Here is a 9063-nt window from a genome sequence, read left to right as displayed (position 1 = left end):
CTTGTCGGCTCGGAGAGACAGCAAGAGCTGCGGCCGGCAGGGGGCTGTGCGGACCCCAGGCGGCTGCGGTGGCGCCGGCCTGTGGAAAATGCCACCAGGCGGCGCTTCGGTTCGTTGCTCAAGTGACGGCCGTTCCCCACCCCCCCCACCCCTGAACACCCTGCGACCGCCGAGGAAGAACCGGCCCGCGCAGTGAGTACCGCACCGAGACGCTTCGGCGGGAACGAGGCCAACGGCCGGCTGTGCCGGTTGCGCCCCTGAGGTGAGTGCGGGCGGCGGCGGCGGCGGCGGCCGCGGCGGCGGCGGCGGCGGCGGCGGCGGCGGCGGCAGGGCGCGGGACGCGGGAAGGAGGGGGTTGAGGCGGCTGCCACCCCGGGTCCCTGCGGCGGAGGGAGGCCTCGCGGGCCTCTGCGGGGCGGGGAGGGCCGGCGCCGTCAGTGTTTAGTCTCAGCTATTCTGATGTCTAGTTTTGTGCCCTTTGCTATGTCCAATCCTATATGAATTTCTGTTTTTATCTGATCGCATGGGACTAGCCCAGTGGTTCTCCAATTGGCTGGACATTCAAATTGCTTGGAAAACTTTTTAAAAACATAGGGGCCTGCAGCCTTCCCCAGACAAGTTAATTCAGAATTTCTGAAGGTGGGGCTGAGGCATTAGTATTTTCTTAAGCTCCCTGTGTGATTATAATGAGTCCAACAATCACTCCCAATTCTAATAAAACGTTCTGACATTTTATAAAACTTGCCGATTGAGAACCTCAGCATGTGTTTCAAATGAGTTCAGAGGAGAGAGTTTCCAGTGTTAGGTGTTGGTGTTTGTTCTATCAGTTGCATTCACAATGTAGGCTGACAAGGGGAAAAAAAAAAAAAAAACAAAAAAAAAAAACAAGGAAAAAAAAAATTAACAGGGAAGGTAGACACGCCGTGCAAACGAGAGCTCAATCACAGAAGAGCTGTCTCCAGGAGACCAAAGTCATGCTCTTTAACATTCTAAGTGATAGGTTTGTGCAGTGAACCAAATCTGAGCAGTTCCAATGTTTGAAAATGTAATGACTTGAATAGAAATACTAATATACCCTTCAAGGTCATGAAACAGTTCCTTGGCCTTAGGAAACGTGTAACTTCTGTGAGCTCATGTAGGTCAATTTGATGGGCCTCTTATAACCTTAAGATTCATCTTGCTCCTTATCTTTCCTCTGCATTAAAATATGTTAATACCAGCTTTGGAATCAAATCAATTCTTTTCTTTTTAAATCTGCCTTTTTAAAAGTTCCTTTATATTTCCAGAATTACCAAGGAGTTGTTAAAAATTACCGTATTTTCTACCTCTGAATGAAATTAAGCAAAGACCGAAGTACGAAAAGGTCATCGAAACAAGAGACTATAAAAGAAACCTGAGAATAGCGGTACACTGCTAATGATAGCCTAAAATTTAATTTAAAGTCAGTCCTGAAACTGTGTAATGGTTAAGGATTGAGTTTCTATCCTCATCCACATGTTTAAAGAATCTTCTGTATTGGCTATCTCTAACCAAATTAGTGGGAATGGGAGAGGGCGGGGAACAGCTCACTAAGAATCTACTCATCTATAGTCCTTTTATCTTTTCATTTAGAAGGGTAAGCTACTGAATGTCATATATATAATGCGGTACATAAAATGTGATAAATGCTGCACCTAACACACAAAGTCTACAATAGACCATAGATCTACAAAGGACTATGATCTATGGAGCAGAACTAGCAGAGTTAACATCAACCCAGTTCCTAGCAAACGTTGCTAACTTATGGCCATAGCTATCATTTCAGACCCAATACCCCCGTTATAAAAGCAAATATTCTGTAGACCCCCTTCCCTTCCAAATGAGGCACTCTATCTTCAACTGTAATTTTTAAGTAAATTTAAATCAATTTAGAATAATGGAATATATGTTATTGTACATTCATAACTATACTATATTCCTATTCCTACACCCCTCTTAATTATAATAAGTAAGTTAGGATCAGGGAAAGCAATATGAGAAATTATCCCACACGGGAAGTTCAGGAAAAATGAAAGAGCAAAGGCAGAGATGGACTCTCAGCTACTAGCAGGCCAGTTTTATCTGTAGACGATCACAGACAAAGGGGGAAAAATACTTAACTGGAGTATGTATAACATGCTAAGATAAATTACAATCTGTCAATGTTGACCAAGAGTGAGGAAGTTTGATATTCCTGTGAATGAGCTATTTATAAACGTACTTATAAACCAATTCAGTGTGTTATGACACGAGTTAAGAGTGCCAATGAAGTGCCCTGGAAACATTTCATCCCAGAGCCAGCCACATGTCCAAAGATGCATTCAGTCTGTGGTGGGAAAGAAAAGTGGGCCGGGGGCTCCAGATGAGGGGAGCCGTGTAGCAACTTGGGGCAAGGACGCAGATGCCAAAGCTGGGCCTGTCCGACAGGGAGCTCAGGAGGGACTCAGCTGCTGCTTTGGGAGGTGGCAGGAGGTGGGGGGAGGGGATAGCCCGACCCTGGCTCCTGAAGCACCCCTCCCCTCCCTTCCTACTTGGGTCCCACACAGCGCCCCTCACTGCATCCTGCCTTGGCCTACCTGTGCCCCACATACACCCCGATGCTTCCCTCCCCGTTGCCTGAGCCCGAGCCTCCCTGCCTGCCTTCGACCATCCCCAGTACCCCCATCGTGCCGTGACCTACCTGCACCTGGGGCTCCATCCTGCTTCCCTGCTGGGGACTGGCCTTCTTGGACATGTGCGTCTCCTGGCAAGCTCTGGAGCCCTGAAGTACCTGAAATAACCTTAAGTTCAGGAAAAGAATAAAGCTCAATGATAAAGAAAATCTCTATCATTTTATTCATTGAATCATGTTGTTTATGTTTACATATAAAGTATGCATATCTGTGTGCATATGCATGGCTATATTTTGGGTTTTTATGTAATAAAATTACATATTAACATTTTATTTCTTTAAAACATTGACGCATTGTGGCAAAACGTTAGCATTTAAAAATCTTTCTTTTCAGAAATCAGATCGTATACAAATGCTTGAAGTTTCTTTTTCACCTTTCCTTTATCCCATTCCCTTCTTTGCATCCAAAGAGGTAACCGTTATCCTGAAGTCAGTGTTGTTTTACTTTCCCAGCTGTTTTTTTTTTTCGCCAGTCCCGCGGCCTGGGGAGGGTGGGGCTCCGGCGAAAGGACGAGGGGCGGGTTCCCCTCCCGATCTCAGAGAAGCTCCCAAAAGGGCAGCGGCGTGCCCACCTGCCGCCACCTCGGGCGGCCGCGAACCATTCAAATCGCCCTCGCCAAGAGGTACCCGGCGCTCGCGATTGGCTGAGCCGGACCAGCGCCCCTGGGCGGGGCCGGCCCCCTCGCAGCGGCCGCGGGTCCCGCCCCCACGCAGGGGCCGCGGGTCCCGCCCCGCTGGTGCGCATGCGCGCAGTCCCCAGAGGAAAGAGTCTGCGCACACCCCCGCCCGGCCTCCGACTCGCGCCGCGGCTCCCTCCCCTGTCCGCGGAGGCTTGTCGGCTCGGCGAGACAGCAAGAGCTGCGGCCGGCAGGGGGCTGTGCGGACCCAAGGCGGCTGCGGTGGCGCCGGCCTGTGGAAAATGCCACCAGGCGGCGCTTCGGTTCGTTGCTCGTGTAACGGCCGTTCCCCGCCCCCCCACCCCTGAACCCCCTGCGACCGCCGGGGAAGAACCGGCCCGCGCAGTGAGTACCGCACCGAGACGCTTCGGCGGGAACAAGGCCGACGGCCGGCTGTGCCGGTTGCGCCCCTGAGGTGAGTGCGGGCTGCGGCGGCGGCGGCGGCGGCGGCAGGGCGCGGGGCGCGGGAAGGACGTGGGTTGCGGCGGCTGCCACCCCGGGTCCCCGCGGCGGAGGGAGGCCGCGCGGGCCTCTGCGGGGCGGGGAGGGCCGGCGCCGTCAGTGTTTAGTCTCAGCTATTCTGATGTCTAGTTTTGTGCCCTTTGCTATGTCCAATCCTATATGAATTTCTGTTTTTATCTGATCGCATGGGACTAGCCCAGTGGTTCTCCAATTGGCTGGACATTCAAATTGCTTGGAAAACTTTTTAAAAACATAGGGGCCTGCAGCCTTCCCCAGACAAGTTAATTCAGAATTTCTGAAGGTGGGGCTGAGGCATTAGTATTTTCTTAAGCTCCCTGTGTGATTATAATGAGTCCAACAATCACTCCCAACTCTAATAAAACGTTCTGACATTTTATAAAACTTGCCGATTGAGAACCTCAGCATGTGTTTCAAATGAGTTCAGAGGAGAGAGTTTCCAGTGTTAGGTGTTGGTGTTTGTTCTATCAGTTGCATTCACAATGTAGGCTGACAAGGGGAAAAAAAAAAAAAAACAACAACAAGAAAAAAAAATTCAAAGGGAAGGTAGACAGGCCGTGCAAAGGAGAGCTCAATCACAGAAGAGCTGTCTCCAGGAGACCAAAGTCATGCTCTTTAACATTCTAAGTGATTGGTTTGTGCAGTGAACCAAATCTGAGCAGTTCTAATGTTTGAAAATGTAATGACTTACATAGAAATACTAATATACCCTTCAAGGACATGAAACAGTTCCTTGGCCTTAGGAAACGTGTAACTTCTGTGAGCTCATGTAGGTCAATTTGATGGGCCTCTTATAACCTTAAGATTCATCTTGCTCCTTATCTTTCCTCTGCATTAAAATATGTTAATACCAGCTTTGGAATCAAATCAATTCTTTTCTTTTTAAATCTGCCTTTTTAAAAGTTCCTTTGTATTTGCAGAATTACCAAGGAGTTGTTAAATATTACCGTATTTTCTACCTCTGAATGAAATTAAGCAAAGGCCGAAGTACGAAAAGGTCATCGAAACAAGAGAGTATAAAAGAAACCTGAGAATAGCGGTACACTGCTAATGATAGCCTAAAATTTAATTTAAAGTCAGTCCTGAAACTGTGTAATGTTTAAGGATTGAGTTTCTATCCTCATCCACATGTTTAAAGAATCGTCTGTATTGGCTATCTCTAAGCAAATTAGTGGGAATGGGAGAGGGCGGGGAACAGCTCACTAAGAATCTACTCATCTATAGTCCTTTTATCTTTTCATTTAGAAGGGTAAGCTACTGAATGTCATATATATAATGCGGTACATAAAATGTGATAAATGCTGCACCTAACAGACAAAGTCTACAATAGACCATAGATCTACAAAGGACTATGATCTATGGATCAGAACTAGCAGAGTTAACATCAACCCAGTTCCTAGCAAACGTTGCTAACTTATGGCCATAGCTATCATTTCAGGCCCAATACCCCCGTTATAAAAGCAAATATTCTGTAGACCCCCTTCCCTTCCAAATGAGGCACTCTATCTTCAACTATAATTTTTAAGTAAATTTAAATCAATTTAGAATAATGGAATATATGTTATTGTACATTCATAACTATACTATATTCCTATTCCTACACCCCTCTTAATTATAATAAGTAAGTTAGGATCAGGGAAAGCAATATGAGAAATTATCCCACACGGGAAGTTCAGGAAAAATGAAAGAGCAAAGGCAGAGATGGACTCTCAGCTACTAGCAGGCCAGTTTTATCTGTAGACGATCACAGACAAAGGGGGAAAAATACTTAACTGGAGTATGTATAACATGCTAAGATAAATTACAATCTGTCAATGTTGACCAAGAGTGAGGAAGTTTGATATTCCTGTGAATGAGCTATTTATAAACGTACTTATAAACCAATTCAGTGTGTTATGACACGAGTTAAGAGTGCCAATGAAGTGCCCTGGAAACATTTCATCCCAGAGCCAGCCACATGTCCAAAGATGCATTCAGTCTGTGGTGGGAAAGAAAAGTGGGCCGGGGGCTCCAGATGAGGGGAGCCTTGTAGCAACTTGGGGCAAGGACGCAGATGCCAAAGCTGGGCCTGTCCGACAGGGAGCTAAGGAGGGACTCAGCTGCTGCTTTGGGAGGTGGCAGGAGGTGGGGGGAGGGGATAGCCCGACCCTGGCTCCTGAAGCACCCCTCCCCTCCCTTCCTACTTGGGTCCCACACAGCGCCCCTCACTGCATCCTGCCTTGGCCTACCTGTGCCCCACATACACCCCGATGCTTCCCTCCCCGTTGCCTGAGCCCGAGCCTCCCTGCCTGCCTTCGACCATCCCCAGTACCCCCATCGTGCCGTGACCTACCTGCACCTGGGGCTCCATCCTGCTTCCCTGCTGGGGACTGGCCTTCTTGGACATGTGCGTCTCCTGGCAAGCTCTGGAGCCCTGAAGTACCTGAAATAACCTTAAGTTCAGGAAAAGAATAAAGCTCAATGATAAAGAAAATCTCTATCATTTTATTCATTGAATCATGTTGTTTATGTTTACATATAAAGTATGCATATCTGTGTGCATATGCATGGCTATATTTTGGGTTTTTATGTAATAAAATTACATATTAACATTTTATTTCTTTAAAACATTGACGCATTGTGGCAAAACGTTAGCATTTAAAAATCTTTCTTTTCAGAAATCAGATCGTATACAAATGCTTGAAGTTTCCTTTTCACCTTTCCTTTATCCCATTCCCTTCTTTGCATCCAAAGAGGTAACCGTTATCCTGAAGTCAGTGTTGTTTTACTTTCCCAGCTGTTTTGTTTTTTCGCCAGTCCCGCGGCCTGGGGAGGGTGGGGCTCCGGCGAAAGGACGAGGGGCGGGTTCCCCTCCCGATCTCAGAGAAGCTCCCAAAAGGGCAGCGGCGTGCCCACCTGCCGCCACCTCGGGCGGCCGCGAACCATTCAAATCGCCCTCGCCAAGAGGTACCCGGCGCTCGCGATTGGCTGAGCCGGACCAGCGCCCCTGGGCGGGGCCGGCCCCCTCGCAGCGGCCGCGGGTCCCGCCCCCACGCAGGGGCCGCGGGTCCCGCCCCGCTGGTGCGCATGCGCGCAGTCCCCAGAGGAAAGAGTCTGCGCACACCCCCGCCCGGCCTCCGACTCGCGCCGCGGCTCCCTCCCCTGTCCGCGGAGGCTTGTCGGCTCGGCGAGACAGCAAGAGCTGCGGCCGGCAGGGGGCTGTGCGGACCCAAGGCGGCTGCGGTGGCGCCGGCCTGTGGAAAATGCCACCAGGCGGCGCTTCGGTTCGTTGCTCGTGTGACGGCCGTTCCCCGCCCTCCCACCCCTGAACCCCCTGCGACCGCCAGGGAAGAACCGGCCCGCGCAGTGAGTACCGCACCGAGACGCTTCGGCGGGAACAAGGCCGACGGCCGGCTGTGCCGGTTGCGCCCCTGAGGTGAGTGCGGGCTGCGGCGGCGGCGGCGGCGGCGGCAGGGCGCGGGGCGCGGGAAGGACGGGGGTTGCGGCGGCTGCCACCCCGGGTCCCCGCGGCGGAGGGAGGCCGCGCGGGCCTCTGCGGGGCGGGGAGGGCCGGCGCCGTCAGTGTTTAGTCTCAGCTATTCTGATGTCTAGTTTTGTGCCCTTTGCTATGTCCAATCCTATATGAATTTCTGTTTTTATCTGATCGCATGGGACTAGCCCAGTGGTTCTCCAATTGGCTGGACATTCAAATTGCTTGGAAAACTTTTTAAAAACATAGGGGCCTGCAGCCTTCCCCAGACAAGTTAATTCAGAATTTCTGAAGGTGGGGCTGAGGCATTAGTATTTTCTTAAGCTCCCTGTGTGATTATAATGAGTCCAACAATCACTCCCAACTCTAATAAAACGTTCTGACATTTTATAAAACTTGCCGATTGAGAACCTCAGCATGTGTTTCAAATGAGTTCAGAGGAGAGAGTTTCCAGTGTTAGGTGTTGGTGTTTGTTCTATCAGTTGCATTCACAATGTAGGCTGACAAGGGGAAAAAAAAAAAAAAAAAACAACAACAAGAAAAAAAAATTCAAAGGGAAGGTAGACAGGCCGTGCAAAGGAGAGCTCAATCACAGAAGAGCTGTCTCCAGGAGACCAAAGTCATGCTCTTTAACATTCTAAGTGATTGGTTTGTGCAGTGAACCAAATCTGAGCAGTTCTAATGTTTGAAAATGTAATGACTTACATAGAAATACTAATATACCCTTCAAGGACATGAAACAGTTCCTTGGCCTTAGGAAACGTGTAACTTCTGTGAGCTCATGTAGGTCAATTTGATGGGCCTCTTATAACCTTAAGATTCATCTTGCTCCTTATCTTTCCTCTGCATTAAAATATGTTAATACCAGCTTTGGAATCAAATCAATTCTTTTCTTTTTAAATCTGCCTTTTTAAAAGTTCCTTTGTATTTGCAGAATTACCAAGGAGTTGTTAAAAATTACCGTATTTTCTACCTCTGAATGAAATTAAGCAAAGACCGAAGTACGAAAAGGTCATCGAAACAAGAGAGTATAAAAGAAACCTGAGAATAGCGGTACACTGCTAATGATAGCCTAAAATTTAATTTAAAGTCAGTCCTGAAACTGTGTAATGGTTAAGGATTGAGTTTCTATCCTCATCCACATGTTTAAAGAATCGTCTGTATTGGCTATCTCTAAGCAAATTAGTGGGAATGGGAGAGGGCGGGGAACAGCTCACTAAGAATCTACTCATCTATAGTCCTTTTATCTTTTCATTTAGAAGGGTAAGCTACTGAATGTCATATATATAATGCGGTACATAAAATGTGATAAATGCTGCACCTAACAGACAAAGTCTACAATAGACCATAGATCTACAAAGGACTATGATCTATGGATCAGAACTAGCAGAGTTAACATCAACCCAGTTCCTAGCAAACGTTGCTAACTTATGGCCATAGCTATCATTTCAGGCCCAATACCCCCGTTATAAAAGCAAATATTCTGTAGACCCCCTTCCCTTCCAAATGAGGCACTCTATCTTCAACTATAATTTTTAAGTAAATTTAAATCAATTTAGAATAATGGAATATATGTTATTGTACATTCATAACTATACTATATTCCTATTCCTACACCCCTCTTAATTATAATAAGTAAGTTAGGATCAGGGAAAGCAATATGAGAAATTATCCCACACGGGAAGTTCAGGAAAAATGAAAGAGCAAAGGCAGAGATGGACTCTCAGCTACTAGCAGGCCAGTTTTAT

The sequence above is a fragment of the Camelus bactrianus genome, unplaced genomic scaffold, assembly GCF_048773025.1.
Source record: "Camelus bactrianus isolate YW-2024 breed Bactrian camel unplaced genomic scaffold, ASM4877302v1 HiC_scaffold_21, whole genome shotgun sequence".
Taxonomy (NCBI): Eukaryota; Metazoa; Chordata; class Mammalia; order Artiodactyla; family Camelidae; genus Camelus; species Camelus bactrianus.
Note: the sequence above shows the minus strand (reverse complement) of the source record.